Genomic DNA, 20,187 nt, shown 5'->3' with positions numbered 1-20,187 from the left:
TTTTTTTTTTCAGAAAGCTCTTACCCACGGTTTCATTCTTAGAATACTTCTCTGGGTCTTTGCCTACAAAAATAAAATAATCATTGAATATGAATAAAACTATAACTTTCAGAGGAAGTAAAGAGGGCCTAGTTTAACACAGAGATTTGAGAGTAGGCTTTTTCATTGGTGTTTTATTGATGTTCATATTCTGGTTCTTTCTCTTCAACTCATTTAAATCATCAAGCACAGAATGATAAATGGGAAAAGAACTAATATTCCTAAGAGCCTTCTAGAAGCCAGGTTATGGAACTACAATGCCTTTAAATAATATCATTTTATCCTTCGATTAATTCTGGAGTTATATTATCACTAGTATAAAAGCGGAAATTGAGGTTGAAAGGGTTTTGTAATTGGCCCAGGGAAACTCAGTTAACAAGTCTAGGATAGCATGTAGTCCTAGCTCTGAAAGTAAAGCCCAACCAAAATCTAAGCCTGGTTTAAAAAATCATTCCTTTGTTTAGTGGCTTGATTTCTAAACCTCAGATTTCTCATCTGGAAAGAAAGTAAATCCCCTAGGAGTACCATAACAATAATCCACCCTGCAAAGGATAACATGTTGCCTAAAACAGAATGAGATCCAAAGTTTCATTTTTTATATTATTTCATCATTCTTTTTTCTTATGTTTAACATTAAGGTAACATCTTAATATTACTCATGCTTCAGTATGTGTGTTGTTTATATTTAAAATTTTTAATTTACAACTCTTTAAATTAATGGTTGATCGCTTAGTTTATGACTATTTCTGTCTCTATAATTCATGGGATTAAGGTAGTTCATTTAGGAACTTCTAAATCTCTAAATCCATGGTTTAGTCATTCATTTATACACCAGCATTTTTTATGTTAGGCACTATTCTTTTCATTAGATTGTTCTTTTCTGCTGAATTGTAAACTCTATGTGGGCAAGAACTATGTTTGTTTTAGTCAACATTATCTCCTCAGTACCTAACAATGGCAATCTGTTATTTGAATAAACATGGGTATAAAAACGGACAAAATTCCTGTCCCTGAAGAGCTTACCATCTACTTGAAGAGACAAAGAAAGGGTCAGAAATCAATTTGATGACTCCTGTAATTAGGGTAGCCATATAATTTATTGTCTGAGACAAGTTTGATCATAAAAAGGAACAAAGTTGATAATTATGCTAAGATGACAGGTATGATCAGGGATCATCTTGGGTCAAGCAAGTCAAATGGTCATCCTAGGTACCTAAGGTATTTCATTAATTAATTTTTTAAAATATTTATTTATTTAGGTGTAGATGGACACAACACAATGCCTTTATTTTTATGTGGTTCTGAGTTCCAACCTGGGTCCCGCCCGTGCTAGGAGAGCGCTCTACTGCTAAGCCACAATCCCAGCCCCTCATTAATTAATTTAACAAGCATTTATTGAACACTCTCAGGTGATATGTTGAAAGAACTACAAGCCACTTGATTCCCTAAAAATTGAAGTAATGAGGCACCAAACATCAATAAATAAGCAGAAGTGGGCCAAATCATAAAAGGCTCTGTATACTAAGCTAGGAAAGTGGATTTTATCCTAGAGATGATAAGAAACCCCTAGAGGGGCTTTTAGGGGTGTAATGTGGTAGGATTTCTATTTTTAAATAAACACCAGTTGTGGGCAGGCTGGCAGGGAGACAAGAAGCAGGGAGACTAATTAAAAGTCTGTTATAAGTAACTCAGTAGAGAAATAATAGGTCCTGAACCAAGATACTAGAACAGTAGAAATAGGGAAGAGGGGCACATTACAGTGATATCTAAAAGGTTGAATCAAGTAGATTTAGACTTTTTACTATGGTGGATGAAGGCAGAAGACCTGTATGAATCCTAAGTAGGATTTTATTTGTAGCTCAATACATTATCTTATTTTAATGTTCATCAGTAGTAAAAGGTGTCTTCAAATCAAATTATAGGGTTCCCATAAGTCTAGTGCATACTCTCACAGGTAGACCACAGAGATAAGAATCCCTGTGTCAGTCATCAAGCCAGGCATTTTTAATTGCTACCATATGAAATGGTCCTCACTAAGACTCAAGTACTTAGAAACCAGAAGAAATAATCACTGTCTATAAGAACAAAAAATGAAATGTGAGATTCCTGAAAATTATAGCAAAATTATATCATGCAAAACAAATGTGTAATACCTCACTAATTCTCAAATCACATGTTCAGCAACCTCAGCTACACAAAACACAATGAAGCAGGAAATAAGCAAAAAGAGTCCCAGAATAGCCAAAATAAACATTACAAAGTCCATGCACTAAAGTTAACACATTTTACTCCTAGGAGAATTCCACAAGCCTTCACTCAGAGCCGATTTACTCTTTCTTAGGTACAATTCTAATAAGCTTGATTATTTGGCTTTCCCATTTACAGCTGATTAAGATTGTCAAATTAAAAGGGGGCAGCCATTAAAAAGAATGAGATAGACTTGAATGTACTGACATGGAAGGATGCCTTTTATATACTGTCAATTGTGAAGAAAAGCAAGTCATAGAACATTATGCATATATGATTTAATATTTGTGTATATATATATGTGTGTGTGTGTACACACACATTGACAGAAAAAGGCCTGCAGAGAAACACATTAAACTGTTAACAATGAATATGCCTAGGGAATGGGAGTGTGGGTATGGGTGAGTGACACGAATGAAGGGAGGATTTGGATTTTTTACTTCATACATTTTTGTTTGTTTCCCATTAAGATGTATTTGTTTTGTAATTTTTAATATCCATTACAAAGTATATAAAAGGAGCAAAGGGAACCAGGCACAATGGCACATGCCTGTAATCCCAGTGACTCAGGAGGAAGGCTGTGGCAGGAGAATCACAAGCTTGAGGACAGCCTCAGCAATTTAGTAAGGTCCTGTCTCAAAATAAAATATAAAAAGGGCTTGGGATGTATCTCAGTGATAAAGTGCCCCTGGGTTCAACCCCCTCCATCTCCCAAAATAAAAGATAAATAAAAAAGGAAAAAGGGTAATGTTAGAGCAAGCATACTGACCAAACTATAAGAAACAGGCATAAGAATTCAAAAACCAGGCTGGGGTTGTAGCCCAGTGGTGGAAGGAATGCCTGGCATGTAGGAAGTCCTGAGTTTGATCCCCAGCACCACCATCACCACCACCATCACAACAAAACCCAGAGAAGAATAGTGTTATTTAGTGTGAAGACACATACACACACACACACAAAAAAAAAACCTCTCCCATCAGTGGCCCCAGAGGACATCACAAATTCCAACCCAGCATAACCCTGATATTTTCAGGGTCAAGTCACCAAAGAACACATTATGCTAAAGTATGTTTTACTTATGAGAACAAGCAAGTGTGTAAAAAGAAATTCCCACCAAAATGATGATTTTTTTTCCAATTTTTTATTGGTGTATTATGATTATACATAATAGTGGAATTCATTGCTGCATATTCATACATATGCACAATATAACAATATAATTTGGTCAATATCTTTCCCTGGTATCTCCCCTTGGCCCTCCCCTGGTCCCTTTCCTCTACTTTATTGGTCTCCCCTCTGTTTTGATAAGAACCCTGCCAACACACTTTTTTCCCAAAATGAAGATTTATAAACAGCAGATTTGGATACTTTGGGAAGTCAATTACAGTTGTCTGGAAAAGATGCTTTTGCGGAACACCTGAAGGTGAGAAGTAAAGGAGATGTTACTTTATATGAGAGCAGGAGTGTTACATAGTAAGAAATGGTACTGAGTTCAACATCCACCTTATTGAGTGTCTACCAACTGTCAAGAATACAAAGATAAAAATACAAAGATATATTTTTTAAAATTGTCCTTGCCCTAGAGGAGTTTACATTCCAGAAACAGAAATGGATAGGAAAGCAAGTAGCTGTGGTATAATGTGAGCAATGTTATCATGGGGATTCTGAGTAGAGGATGGTGGAAACACAAGAGAGGACTGCTAACTCTGCCTAGAGCTATGAGGAGAAAGAGGCCACAGACATAGCGGATGTTCAAAAACACAACTACTACATGGGACAACATCTGTGCTTGGTTAAAAGTGACCACTGCATAGGATGACACTTAAATTGGGCTTTGAAGGATAAGAAGCGTTTACCTGGGATGTTGGGTGTAGCTCCGTGGTAGAGCACTTGCATAGCATTTGTGAGGCCCTGAGTTCAATCCGCAGTGCTACCAAAAAAAAAAAAAAAAAAAGTGTTACCAAAGGGCAGAAATGGGAAGAACACTCCAGGATTCCAGGATGAGCAATAGCATATGCAAAAGCCAAAGGCATGAAATTTCTTGGCACATTCAGATAGAACATCTCAAATTTTTCTCCTGGAAAGGGTGATGGTGGATGGTGGTACCTAAGTGGTACCTTGACAAATGATTGGAAATTTTGCCTTTGACTCCACAAATACATTGTGTTTTTGATATAAAACCATGTTTTAAATTATTTATCACTTGGTAACACCACTGTTCCAGAAAGATGCACTACATTTTTTCTGGTACTTTCTCATACCCATGTGCAACACTAAATAATCCAGGGACACTTGTTCCTAATTTGAAAAACAAAGATATGCAGGTAGACTGGAAAATTAAGTCAATGGATTGTGAAGGATCTTGTCACATTGAGGAACTGGGCACTCCCAATATCTAGCGGCTCCCTGGTCATACTTCAAGGCTCTGCTTAGGCATAGTCTATTCCAGGAAGCCACCCTACCCAGCAGTTCTCTCTTCTCCACAACCTTGTTATCATGTGTTAGAGTCTGTAAACAAGTCAAAATAACACCTAGCATTTTGCCAGGGGAATGTTAGAGTTCATAAACAAGTCTGGATGGTGCCTGGTAAAATGCCAGAGGGAGTGGTTTGAGAAGTAACAAAAGGGAGCCATTAAGTGGGGAGATTCCTTATTGGTTGACTGATGTATCCAGTTTATGCTAATTAGATAAGCTGTGTGGAATGTATAAATACTGCTCCTGTCCTGCAATAAACGGCTTCCACTCCTGCTGTATCAACGTACACAAGTTATTCGTCACCCCCCCTGATTATTCTGCTGCAGCTGGACTGCGGCAATCATGGCAGCCAATAAGTTATCTATCCACTTACCACATGGGGTTGGAATGATGAATTAAGCTTTCAGGTTCCTTCATTAGGCTTGGATCTGCTTGAAAGCAAAATTCTGTCTTAATTGTTTTGCATGAAACAAACTTAGCCTGCAGATTCCAATATTTATTGGAATAAACTGATTTACATAAGAGGACAAGATTCAGGAAGAATTACATGGTTAGATTCTAAGCTCCTTGAAGGGAAGCACTGCTTGCTCACCACTTTTTCCCAAACACTAAACACTCACCTGAAACAGCATGGTAGGTGACTGATAAGTACATAAAACGAATGAATGAGCAGCCATTAAAATTTTTCAAGACAGGAATGACCTGATCAGATCAGGGTTTAGAAAAATAACATTGGAGGCAATGTTAAATGCAAACTATAGAGATAAAACACTGGGAACAAAGAAATTATGGGAAAAGGTGGTGTATGCCTTTAATTATAGTTATTCAGGAGGCTGAGGCAAGAGGATCACAAGTTGCAGACCAGCCTGAACAATTAATTGAGACCCTGACTTAAAATAAAATGACAAAAGGGCTGAGGATATAGCTCAGAGGTAGAAAATTCCTGGGTTCAAATACCCAGTACAAAAAAAAATTCTAAAAGAAGTATGGGACATACAGGTAAAAGAGTATCCTTTCTTTCTTAATAAGTGTCTAATTGGCTAATTTGATTAGGTGTTTATATTTATTTTACAAGCCTGATCTTTTTATCCTCTTTAACAAAATCCCTGATGTAGGGTATTCAGTTACCTCATTCAAAAGCCTTCTCTGACCCCAGCCCCCACCAGGCTAGTGCCTTAGCGCACATCTGGAGGTCATTGAGGGCAGTGACTACGTCTTATTCATCTTAGTATCTTCAATGCCTAGGACATGCCTGCTCAATAAATGTTTGCTGAATGAATGAACACATAAATTGATCTATTAGTATACTGTACTCAAGCTCTGACCAAGACACAGAGGACCTAATGATCCCCAGTGTGCGGCTTTCTAGATACAGGAAACAGAACAAATAAAGCAAGACTGGATCTGGAGATACACCTATTCCACAGGTAACACAGGGTAAATTTCTCTCTCTGACCCCTCCATCCTCATTCTGAAGAATAACTCTCATTGAGTGAAAATCAATAAAAGTCATTTTAAGGGAAGTAGGTTTAGAAAAAGACTCTGAAGGAAGAGAAAGGAGGAGGGGAACTTCAAGTTTGACCAATTTGGACTTTTTTTTATGAGAACTTGTAAGCTTCAAAAAAACCTTTAACAAAATAAAGTCTGCTTTTTAACACTCTCTTTCAAAAGGAACAAACACACATACACACTTCTAAGATCTTTTTGAGATTTCCAGTTTAGGAACCCAAAAAGAAAAAAGAAATTAACAGTGAAAATAATAAATCCTCCATTGTCCAGATTGATATCAACAAGAAATTTTCTCAAATACTTGAAGACAGTTCTCAGAGACATTCTACTACTATAAATGCCGAAATTGACTATCCAGTAACAAATATTTACTGACAGCATACTATGAGTAAGACAGTGAGACAATGCATAGGGTGCCCACCCCAGCCCCCTAAAAAGGGTACCAGATACACTTCCTGTCCTCTAAAAAGCTTGCGAATTTGTGGAGTCAACTCATAGTCAAAAGAGAAGTTTAGTAAGACCCAGCTCAATTATAATGCAGATAAAATGTGTATAGAAACTAAGAGACAAATTGTTGAAGGATTTCAAAGGCCAGAGAGACCAACATGGTTTGAGGGAAGCCAATTTTTTTTTAAATTCTAATTTGTTATGTATGACAGCAGAATGCGACTCAATTCATATTACACATACAAAGCACAATGTTTCATGTCTCTGGTTGTACCCGAAGTAGAGTCACACCATTCATGCCTTCATACATGTACTTAGGGTAATGATGTCCATCTCATTCCACCATCTTTGACCCCAATTGTTTTGAGACAAAGTGAGATTTAAGTGGATCATTAAAGGAGTTGAGATTTTAATATTGGAGGATGGAAAGTTATCACAAGAATAATGACCATACTGTGTCAGGGAACAATTTACTCAAGGATGGCATCATGAACAGTTTTGTGATGATTAGAGTTATTAAAATTACTGCAATTAAGAACAACTAAAGGCAAATTTGGATTGGAGTCCTGTTTCTACCACTTATTGGTTGAATGACCTTGACACACTTATCTTCTGTGAAGTTCAGCTTCCACAATCTTAAACAGAGACAGTCTTAATATATCTACTCCTTACAGATGATATGAGAACTAAATGAAAGGTACTCACCACAGTTCTTGGCAAATAATAAGCATTCCATAGGTGATAGCTCTGTGTTCTCCCCTCCATGTATAAGTCTGTGGCTGGAAACTTCTAGGGATTGAAATAGAATTGTTTTTACTTTAAAAGTGTAGAATAAAATAGACCTGTAAGGAATAGCCACTCCATCCAACAAAGCAATGATTTCCAACTGGAGCAAGAGTTTAGCATCTTTATTATTTGGTTTTGAAGCATCCTTCTTCCTTTTCCTAAAAAATACTCTAAATCCATTCACCTCCACTACCATCATCAAGCTTTTTCTGAGCAATAGAATGTTTCCAGGGGGAAATAGGAAACTGCGGATTTCATATTTGTGTTACTTACACTTATTCATTCATGGGTTCAATAAATATTTATTGAGCACCTGTTTTTGAAAAAGTCAAACCCATCAAGTGGAAATGACTTCAGCTTCCTACCCCTTACTAGACCTCTTTTTCCCTGTTCTCTCCTGATGCAGAAAAGAAACCCTTTTCCTAATGAGGCTGAATCCTCCACCTGTGCTTTGGAGTTCTGGTCTTCTTTGGGGGATTTTGCACTCAATCTGTTCCTGTTTTCAACTTCTTCTCTTTATGATTTCTTAAGCGTATTTGGGTATCTCTGGGTGGGGTAGGGGGAGAAAGAAAACAAATCTTTCATAGTCCTTCATCCATATCCTTCTCTCATGCTCTCTCTCTCTCTGCCCTCTTTCTTTCCCCAGCCAAATGTGTGGAAAGTGTTTCTTGTAGACTCTGCCTCTACTCTCACCTCTCACTTCTCAGCCACATCAAGCTATATTTTGTGCCTGCCATTCCTCAAAAACTGCTATAAGGTCATCATTTTTTATTTCTTATTTTACTTGACCATTCCCATTTTTTTTAAATTTTATTTTTTAGTTTTTTGGCAGACACAACATCTTTGTTTGTATGTGGTGCTGAGGATCAGCAGATCTGCTGCATGCCAGGCGAGCGAGCTACCGCTTGAGCCACATCCTCAGCCCAACCATTCTCTTTTTGAAACGCTCTCTTTCCTTGACTTTTGTGAAGTCACATTATTCTGATTTTCTTTTTTCCTCTCTAGGAAGCCCTTCTCACCCATCATTGACAGGGTTTCCTTTATGCAACCACTAAATGTTTTTAGGGTTCTGTTATAATGCACACTTCTTTTCCAATTTTGCCCTTTTTCCTAGGTAAATGATTCACTCCCATGGCTTTATTATCACTAATGCACCTACAACTCTTAAATCCATAGCTCCAGATCCATATGGGCAAACTGCTTGCATGGGCTCTCCACCAGAAGATTACACTGGAACCTCAAACTTTGCGTATCCAAATCTGGATCCATCATCTTCATTCTCAAACCTGTTTCTCCTCTGGTGTTTCCAAACTGACTAAATAATAGCACCAGCTAACCAGTGACTCAAGACAAAATTTACTTTAAATAATAATAATATAATTGTAACATATAATTAAATTATTATTATTATTATCAGTATTGGGGATTGAACCAGGGGTACTTAAACACTGAGCCACATCCCCAGCCCTTTTGCCATTTTAAAAAATTTCAATTTTGAGACAGAATCTCACTGAGTTGATTAGGACCTCACTAAGTTGCTGTGGCTGGCTTTGAACTTGCAGTTCTCCTGTTTCAGCCTCCTGAGGCTCTGGGATTACAGATGTGCACTACCATGCCCAGCCTCAAGACAGAAATTTGAGAATTATTCTCAACCATTCCAACTTTATCACCCATGACAAATTAATTACCATTTTGTCATATCTCCTAGATATTTCTTTTTCTTCATTTTTACCAATATCATTAACTAAGCAATTGCAACAGCCTCCCTTTAAAAAGAGTACCTCTGTTTACATCACTCTCAATGCTTACATTATGGTTATCCATTGATCTTGGGATGAAGTCCTAAATCCTTTATATGTCTACAAGATAATGTATGCTCTGACTCCTACTTACATTTCCAGCTTTGTTTCATGTCTCTTTCCCTGCTTCTCCAGCCACATTGGTCTCCTCTCAGTGCTTCAATATGGCTATTGAAGCATATGGCTCCAACTCTCTCCTAATCAAGATTTTTTTTTTTTAATACTAAGGATTGAACCCAGGGGCACTTAACCACTGAGCCACATCCACAGCCTTTTTTTTTTTTCTTTTTGGAGACAGGGTCTCACTAAATTACTTAGGGCCTGGCTAAGTTGCTGAGGGTTGGCTTTGAACTTACAATCTTCCTGCCTCAACCTCCTATGTTGCTGGGATTACAGGCATTTGCCACTGTGCCTGGCTCTCCTATCAATCTCTACCCATCACCTAGTAAGATATTTTTAAATTAATTCAAACTATCAGCTACAGGTCAGCTTAATTTTTATTTCTGCAAAGCCTTTCTTGAACTGCCTAACCAGAATTGACAATGCCCATGTTCCCATCACCACTATATTGAAGTTTCTACCTCTATTTTGCATTTAATACCCTGCATTGTAATTGTTTACTTACATATTTAACTTCCCTTCTAAAATTTGAGCTTATTGTATATCAGCACAATATCTCTAATACTTCACCTAGTGTCTGGCATAATGCTAATGCTCAATAAAGATTTATAGAATGAAATTGACAAGCTCCTATCAACTGACCATGTATGAGACTTGAAATAATATGGAAAGTCAAAGACAAACTCTGAGTTGGCCTAGCCTTTGACAAATATGAGAAGTTGATAAAGGAGGTGATTTAGGAAGTAAATACATGCAGTTCCAAACAGAAGTATTGATAGTTGTGGTGACATAGGCAGAATTGATACCTACTGAGAAGATCAGTAATGCAATGGGGTCCTGAAAGGGGAATCATAAAAGTAATTTCCAGGGTTGAAAGCAGTGTGCTATTGCCAGAAAAGGCTAACTGATGGGATGCGATCTAATTTACCTAGAACAGTCCCAGTTATCACCTGTTGTCCTAACATAATATTGATGGTTCCTGCCCCTTATATTCTCAAAAGTGTTCAAATAAGTCAGATGGTCGGCCTACCAGAAGACTGCATGAATTTGGAAAAAATGAGTGATTTAAGGGCAAGACTATTTGGGACAAGAGCATGACAAAGAATTAGAGTGACTTCAAGTTGAAGGGTTGTGCCAAACTGAGTTATATTTTATGAAAACCTAAATATGAAATGAAAAACAAATATTCTGTTAACCCCTTATAAGCGGTATTGGTAATCCTTACCAAAACACCTAAGAGGTAGGCATTTGCATCCATACTTTACAAATATAAAAATTGAAACTCAGACCAAGTAACCGGCTCAAAAAGTTTAAAAAGTTAAATAAATAAATAAAACCAAATATAAATAAATAATTGAAAAAAGAAGCCACATGGGAAGATATCTGGAAGCCACTGAGACATTCCTGCTCTGACATTTGCAAGCATTTTGAGAAGAGAAAATGAAACGTCAACATGACACCTTCCCCAGAACATGATCCTTCACTGTAGCTTGCAAAATTAGTGTTAACTATTTTCTGAAGCAATGAACTTCATCATAAGCTACCTTTCTTTTCCCAAGAGAGAAGTAATTTTAGGAAGTAACTTCAGTGAAATATAAAATACATACTTGTATACCAGGACTCGTTTGACTTCAAAATGAGCTTATAGTAGAAAAAAATAAAATATTCAGGGGCCAAAGAAAGTTAATCTTGGCTAAAATGGATGTCAGATAAGATATTATTGCCTTAAAAGAACAAGCAAGAAAAGGCTAACCTAAGGAAAGCCCCCAAATCTATGTGCAAGCTGGGAGCAGTGACAGATACCTATAATGTTGTTGACTTGGGAAGCTGAGGCAGAAGGATCTCAAGTTCAAAGCGAGCCTTAGCAACTTAGTGAGGCCCTAATCAACTTAGGGAGACCCTGTCTCAAAATAAAATATAAAAAAGGGCTGAGGATGTGGTTCAATGGTTAAGTGACCCTGGGTTCAATCCCTGGTACCAAAAACAAACAAACAAACAAAAATTGCCATGCAGCAGTGAAAATTACTCCCAAAGTTGAGTGAAAGCCAAGCAGTGGAGAGACAATGGGAAAATGTCAGAAAGACGTGTGCAAGAAAAAGGAGTAGGAACGTTTGGCTGACAGGACTTACAGGTTTGAAGCTGGAAAACAGGTTGACTCTTGCGATGATTCCTTCAAAGTGAGTGAAAATTGCATTTTAGCAGTAAATATCCTTCAATTTTTCCCAAGAGCTGAATAAGTTCTCTTTACTATGCAATATTAGTAGTTTTGCTTTTTATTGCCTCCCTCATTGAACGAGGCCTAATAAGCAATTACACTTGAGCTCTGCTGCATCCTTCTCTCCCTTTCTTTTGAAGACTAGTAAGAGGAACACAGCAGTTAGGATTGTACTCCATGGCATCAGTTTTAAGAAGCATTTTGCAAAAATGAATTACACTGAAGAATGATTTGAAACATCTGTCATTCCATGGGACAGGTAGTAAACAGAATAATTTCCATAAGCAGGAAACCAAAACACGGAATAGTTGGAGACTTAGGTAGAACACATATTTCAATATTCTATAGCCATTTTCTTTCCATCATATGGCAAGGTTTTGTTTTTTGTTGTTGTTGTTGTTGCTGCTGCTGTTTTGGACAACTTTACACAAACTTGAGGTAGGGGCAGCCAGGTATAATGGCACATGCATGTAATCCCAGTGACTCAGAAGGCTGAGGCAGGAAGATCACAAGTTTGAGACCAACCTCAGCAACATAGCAAGGCCATATTTCAAAATTTAAAAAAAAAAAAATTTTTAAAGGGCTAATGATCTGGCTCAGTGATTAAGTGACCCTGGGTTCAATCCCTGACACAATTTTTAAAAAGTGAGGTAAATATTATTTAAAAATGCTTCTTTTAAAAATCATAAAAGTGGGTAAATAATTACATTTTCCTTAACCTTTCCTCCTTTTTTTTTTTTTTAAACCAGGTATTGAACCCAGGGGTGCTTTACCATTGAACCACATCCCCAGCCCTTTTTATCTTATATTTTGAGACAGGGTCTCCCTAATTTCAAAATTATTTTTCACAGGCAAAAATTGTGGGGGAAGGTACTGGGGATTGAACTCAGAGGCATGTGACCACTAAGCCACATTCCTAGCCTTATTTTGCATTTGATTAAAGACAGGGTCTCACTGAGTTGCTTAGCACCTTATTTTTGCTGAGACTGGCTTTGAACTTGAAATCCTCCTGTCTCAGCCTCCCAAGCTGCTGGAATTACAGGTGTGCACCACCACATCTAGCTCTTGAAGGTTAAAAGTTTGAAGAAGTGCAAGAAGTCTAATTAAAGTTTGTATTTTAAGTCATAATTCAAATTATGTGACCTCTTCTTAGTTTACCTATTATTCAATCAATAAATAAACATTTGTTCAGTGTTTGCTCTGTGTCAGAAATTAAACTAGACTGCATGAGGGAGTGAAACAAAGTACTATGACAAAGTACTATATTTCATTAAGTCAAAGACAGTTTGAATTATAAGAAGCTTTCCAAACTGGGTGCAGTGGCACATATCTGTAATCCCAACAACTGGAGAGGCTGAGGTAGGAGGAATGCAAGTTTGAGGCTAGTCTCAGCAATTTAGCAATTTAGGAAGTTCTAAACTATATCTGCACCTAGAGATCTAAGCTCAAGATTCCTGGGCCACTCTTAAGTCCTTCCTTTCACACACACACCATCCTAAACTTCAAACATCAAGACCTCCAACCTCTGATTAAACAGGACATCAGGGCCACTCTTCAGCCCCTCTACAAAGAACCTTGAACTTCAAGCTTTTTTGTTCCACACAACCTTCCTCTGCTGCATCTCCTATGTCTATGCATGGAAAGAAATGTTTGCAGGACTTTCTTTAAGCCCTCATCTCTAAGGGACACTTAGAATAGAACCCAACAAGCATCCTTCCCATTTTCATAGATCAAAGCCCCCAATATAAATACTTTCTCTCTTCTCATATTTGTTCTCTATGGAATTGTCATTCCTGAAATGTTTCATACTTCCTTAAGCTTAATCCAGTCCCTGTCATCTTCCCTACCAAAACCTTCCATTTGCCCTTTGGAATTCCAACCCCCTCTATGCTTTCAAACACTTCCCTAAATGTCCCTTCTATCCCTTGCCTTATCTAAACCTGGATCTGTCTACACTACTTTCCCTGCACTCCCTCAAGGGAAGTCTGCTCATATTGTCACAGTTATATAGTGTCAGGACCTGACAACACTCCCCAGTTCTACTTAGAGACTACTGTGTCTTCATCTTTGGTAGGAACCCTTGCTAGTAGGCACTGTACTCCAGTTCCCTTTGTTCCCTGTTGCTTTCAGAAAACAATAGCATTTGGTATACCGTGTTCTCTTGCCCTGAGTCCTGTCATCATCCTAAGTGACTGCAAAGTTCACATAAAAGACCTTATATCCAGCGTCCTCTCACAATCTTACTCAACCACCTACCCCCAGAGTCTCTTCCAGGATCTTGTCATTATAACCTAAGACCTCTCTCTCTCTCTCTCTCTCTCTCTCTCTCTCTCTCTCTCTCTCATTCTACTGGAGTTTGAACCCAGGGGCACTTCACCTCAAGCAATATCCTAAGTCTTCCCCATTTTTTATTTTGATACGGGGTCTCACTAAGTTCCTGAGGCTGGCCTTGAACTTGCAATCATCCTGCCTCAGTCTTCCAAATGGATGGCATTATAGGCAAGCCCCGCCATATCCAACTATCTATTCTCTCTACTTCTAAAGTCACTAATTCAAATAGTTCATTCTCTGACCTCAGTCCTCTATCCTTCCAACTTGCTTATTAAGCTTATCTGACTGCATCTATTCTTCGCTCTCATTTGAATATCAGTTTATTGACCCCTTCTCTTTCCTCTATTACTCTCTTCTTGTTTTCATTTCCCTATCTATTTAGCCTAGAGTTCATAGTCCATCATTTCATTCACTCTCTTAGAATTACTCTCAACTCTGCCCTTGACTAGACTCTTTCTCCTTCTTCTAAAATACTATACTCTCCCAGTTCTCTTACTTCTCTGGCAGCCCTTTTGCAGACATTTCTGCTAACTCCATCCTCCTCATCCACTGAACCTTTAAATATTGGGGTTTTCAGAGATTTGTCCAAAGAACTCGTCTCTTCATTCATTAGTCTTCCTCAAGTGACTCAACTCTTCCCAGGACTTAAATCACTTATCAGTATGCATATACCCCTCAAATTACATTGTGTTGTTGGACTTCCAGAGAGATAAACCTTATGCTTACCTGACATCTTCAAATGGTCATCTCCAATTTAGCTTGTTCAAAAGTAAACGCATCACTTGCCCATTCCATTTAGATATCTGAGCTAGCATTGACATTTCCCTCTCTCATTTCTGTTTTTCAAGAAACAAAAAACAAAACAAAACAAAAAAACTGACCATGATATCTTCTGGTTAAGTTGTTCAACATTAGGATGAGGAAGCAATTCCTTAATCATCCAGGCAAAAAAATCAGATCACTTAAAAAATAGAAGAATAAACTGGCCTCAGACTTCTTCACAGTGGTATTCAATGGCTGAGTTTCTAGGGAAATAGAGTGAGACTAAGAATATTATATCTGCTCAAAGACAGACCTTCTCAAACAAGCAAGAATTTGGAAGATAAAGAACATATGAATCACAGGGTGTGGTGGCTTACACGGTAATCCCGGCAGTTCCGGAGGCTGAGACAGGAGAACCTCAAGTTTAAAGCTTCAGCAAGGGCAAGGTGCTAAGCAACTCAGTGAGACCCTGTCTCTAAATAAAAATACAAAATAGGGCTGGGGATGTGGCTCAGTGGTTGAGTGGGCCCCTGAGTTCAATCTCTGGTACCCCCAAACAAAAAACATATTGAACTCTTCCTAGGGTGGGGGTAGGGATGGGGATATACTTAAGATGAAATCAAACCAACCAAGAAATGAAGATATTGGAGTAAAAGAAATAAAGTAAAATTCTTTTGGGGGGGAGGTGTACTGGGGCCTGAACTCAGGGCACTCAACCACTGAGCCACATCCCCAGCCCTATTTTGTATTTTATTTAGAGATAGGGTCTCACAAGTTGCTTAGTGCCTTGCTGTTGCTGAAGCTGGTTTTGAACTTGAGATCCTCCTGCCTCAGTTTCCCTTGCCACTGGGATTACAGGCATGAGCCGCCATGTCCAGAGAAGCAAAATTTGAATTGAGAAAAACAGTAAACAATGACTTCAAGGTTCTAAGGGGAAGCAAACAAAACTCACAAACTTTATTTTTAGCCAAGTTATCCTTCAAGTATAATGGCAATGGCTATTATAATGGCTTTCCTCTATTCCAAATTGCACTGCAGATACTGAAGCTTTCTGTCCTTAGACATGTTAATACCGCTGATTGCAGTCAAACAGCAGCTCCCAACGGCCTGGGAGACAGTAGGTTCCTTTCATTACCTGTTGATTAAGTTCAGGACAATCTTATTATTGAGTTTTAAGTAAAAACTACAACAGGTTCAGGTGGGAAGACAAGTCTAACTTGAAGAAAAAAAAATGCTGAACAATATAAGATAGTATATAGCAAAGGAAAAGTTGGTAGTACAAGATTTATTGAAGGCTTTTAGGCATGGAATGGAAAGGTGAAAGTGATAAGGAAGACTGGTTTGTCATTCAAAAGCAGTGGATGTTGGAACCAGGGTACAGAAGGGGACAATGGAGCATGGGAGAAGGGGCAGGAAATTTACAGTAATTTAGATAAGGCCAACTCCAAATTCTAGATTGCAGGCCTCTCTCATGGCACATGCCTGTAATCCCAGCAGATAGGAGGCGGAGGGAGGAGGAAATGAGTTCAAAGCCAGCCTCAGCAATAGCAAGGCTCTAAACAACTTAGACCCTGTCTCTAAATAAAATACAAAAAATGGCTGGGGATGTGGCTCAATGGTTGAGTACCCCTGAGTTCCATCCCTGGTAATACCCCCCAAGAAAAATCACGTTTCTCTCCTTAGCTCTTAGCCTACAGCCTGGCATGGAGGTATTGGGTGAATGTTTAAGTGGTTAATTCCAATCAGCATAGCAATTTTCAGGTGAATTGGCAATTTCAGGGATTTACAAATTTCTTGTACAAACTATCATTTATCCCATTAATTTATTAATCCTACTGATTTGTCTTAGTGTCTTTCTTTGTAATAACAACCACTTATTGAGAGCCCATGATGTGGCAGATATTTAAACATGTTTATATAATCCTTATAACAACCCTATAATGATCTGTAGACAAGCAAAGCAAGGTTCAGAGTTTTTTGTTCATTTGTTTTCAAATATGGTGTCTCACTATGTTGCCCAGACCAGTCTCAACCTCCCAGGTTCAAGGGATTCCCTTCAGTCTCTCTAGTAGGTGGGACTACAGGTGCATGTCACCATGTCCACTTCAGAGAGTTTTAAGAAACTTAAAAGCCTCCAGTTTTCATTGATAGAAAATGACAGCCCAGACACTAAATAACATCACAAATTAAGAGAAATGAAGCTTTATCTTATCATGAAAACAATAATTATGCTAATTTTATGATGATGAAACCCAAGCTAAAACTAAAATATTGATCATGCATACACATCAGTAAAAAAAAATCACACATTCCCCCCATGTACATATGTTTATTTATCAATTATCATCATTGGTTAATAAGGTAAATTATATACTCAGGAATAATTTATTATAATGTTCATAAATCCATACTTTAAATACCCTTCTTAATAATTTAAAAAAGATTTTGCTGACTTCTTTTCAGATATAATTAGCTTGTAATTGTTTTTATCTGGTAATCTGACTAGGCGCTCCTGTTAGAAGTAAAAGTGATTGCCTATGTTTACTTTTTTTGTCTTATTCTCAAGTCATGTTTTGTTGCAGGGATCTTTTCAAACCATCTGAAAAATGGATAGAGGATTTAAAAGTAGTTTTTAGTAGGGCACAGTGGTACATGCCTATGATCCCAGTGATTTGGGAGGCTGAGGCAAGAGGATCACAGGTTTAAAGCCAGCTTCAGCAATTTAGCAAGACCCTAAGCAACTTAAAAACAGAACTGAGGATGTAGTTCAGTGGTAAAGCACCTTTGGGTTCAATTCCTAGTAACCAAAAACAATCAAAGAACAACAACAACAAAAATTCTACTAATGTAATCAGCACATCACTTCTTTGGGCACGTGTTAACTACAATGTGTCATAAGCACTATCAACCCTTACATTGCTGAAATCTTTTGGGGGCTCAGAAAAAATGACTCCAGGGGCTAGGGCTGTAGCTCAGCTTGTACTTACCTAGCATGCACAAGGCCCTAGGTTCAATTCCAAACATCACACAAAGGGGAAAAAAAAACCCGACTCTAAAATATGCTACTTTGGGCCTCAAACCTAGAGATCCTAGAGAGTAGCAAATGCAGGGATGGTCTTCCCCCTTACCTACCTAAAGACCAAATCCTCCAAGAGGAATACAACTGCATTCAAAACGTCTAACTGAAAGTCATTAACCAGTGAAGATTGAATTTATATCACAGAGGAGACTGAAAATCAAACACCACACCTAGAGCTCAGAGGAACTTTGTCTCAGGCCACCATCTGTTCTCTGGGCTCTGTCTTTCCCCTAAAAAATCATTTGCCACCCCTCTAAAATTGCCTACAGCCCCCTCACTTCACTCCCCACTGTGAAGAGAGCAATTAAGCCTCAACCATCTGGCAATTCTTTGAGTTTCATATTTTGTATGGCTCCTGTACATGCGTGTGTGTGTGTGTGTGTGTGTGTGTGTACGTACGTACATAAATACGTGTATGTATATAATATTTTTTTCTTTTTATGCAATTAATCTATTGTCAGTTTGTTTCAGTAGATCCAATTACTGAACCTTTAGTTGGAAAGTTTGGATTTACTTATATCCCAATCTCCCTTCAGGATGTATTACATGTCTCTTACATGACAGGTGACTGAATAAATTACCAAATAAGGGTGCTTGTTGCAAATGTATATTAAATGACAGTAAGTCCAATTTCTTCTTTTTTTACATTAGGAAACACATATAAATTTTATTTCTAGTATTTTGTTCTGACCCAAGGAATCATCTTTGAAGACCTCTAGATTGGAGGAGTGGCTCAAGTAACACGGTCAGAAGTCTTTTATTTGGCTTCCTAATTCTTAATCCAGAGTCTTTCTAGAAGTGCTGTTCCAAGGAATAAGTATGTTCACTCTTGGCTGGGCACATCCTACACGTGCTCACTAGTATAATAAGTGAGCTGAGACTGGATATAGTGAGACTCTGTAATCCTGCTCCAGAGCTCTACTCTTAATCATGACACCCTGTGCCATGATAAACTTTTTATAGAAAATTGATGCTTCCTCAGTTGTCATAAAGTATGACTAAAAGCATGTTGGGAAATGTTATGGATCTGTATCATACAAGCTCTACAAATGTAACTTCAAGAAAAGCCTCCTCAGTGGGGGAATGGGAGTCCAGGGCTCTGAGTGATCATTCTTGGTTTTAAGGCCCTAAGACCTCATAGCAAAACCTTAGAACTCGGCTCTGCTCATTATTCTGGTGGCCATCACAAGAAGAGACAGATCTCAAATGAACTTGTTGGTGGAAGAGGGTTTCAGGAAACTTTGGAAGAGCCCCTTTTTGTTCACTGCATTGGAAGCCTGTGGGCCTGGGGTTTACCAAAACCCAACCAGGGGCCAGTTTTTTTCACATGTCTAACTCATTCACTCCATTACCCCTTGCATCAGGGCCAGGAATCTGGATGTTCCCTCCCCTGGTGTGGTCTCTGTTTGGAGCTTCTTAGACGCTGAGAGCTTATAGAGAAGTAGGAGCAGGAGGAGGCTAGCCTCACCAGCCCAGGGCCAGTTGATTTTTCCAGGGGATGGTGTCCTGACCCAAGTGAGCACTGCTGAAGCCTTTAAGTAAGTGCATGAGTACAGGGCTGCCCACCCACCATACCGACAGCCTAACCCTTCCCACTGGCCTCCTGGACCTTTTTCCAGGGGTGCCATAGACTGTGCCTAGAAAAGCATACTCCCCTCTACTCTCAGGTATAACATTTGGCCCAGTCCAAGGTGGTGTTGGAGGATTTCCATATCAGCTCAATGTATACCAAAAGGCTGAGGGTCTGTGATCACCTGCAACTCAACCCTTACTCCATGACCCCTTTGGAAATAGAATTCTCTGGACTGCACCAGGAATCTTAATACCACATCATATATACCACACTTAGCCTAAATTGTGAACTTCTCTCTCCATCTCCCTCACTTTGAAAGATAGGAATTTACTCCCAAATGTGCAATATGGTTTCCATAGGCAGTCCCAGACCCTTCCAGATTTCTCCCAATGAATAGTAATTAGCCCTTAATGAATACTTACTATATGCTAAATGCTTTATGTGGGTTAATTTATTTAATTCTTCTAGCAAGTCTGTGAGTTAGATATTATAGCTATCTACATTTTTTTTTATTGGTGCATTATAGTTGTATATATTGATGGGACTTTTTGTTACATATTTGTCCATGCACACTAGTTAATCCATATCTTTTTTGGGGGGTGAGTACTGAGGATTGAAGCCAGGGGTGTTAACCAGTGAGCAACATCCCCAGCTCTTTTTATTTTTATTTTTTTAATTTTGAGACAGTCTAATTAAATTACCTAGATCTTGCTAAGTTGTTAGGCCCTTTAAACTTACAATCCTCCTGCTTCAGCCTCCCAAGTGGCTGGGATTATAGGCATGCCCCACCATGCCCAGCTCCCCT

This window comes from Marmota flaviventris, chromosome 10 (assembly GCF_047511675.1).
Source record: "Marmota flaviventris isolate mMarFla1 chromosome 10, mMarFla1.hap1, whole genome shotgun sequence".
Lineage (NCBI taxonomy): Eukaryota > Metazoa > Chordata > Mammalia > Rodentia > Sciuridae > Marmota > Marmota flaviventris.
This window is presented reverse-complemented; position numbering follows the sequence as displayed.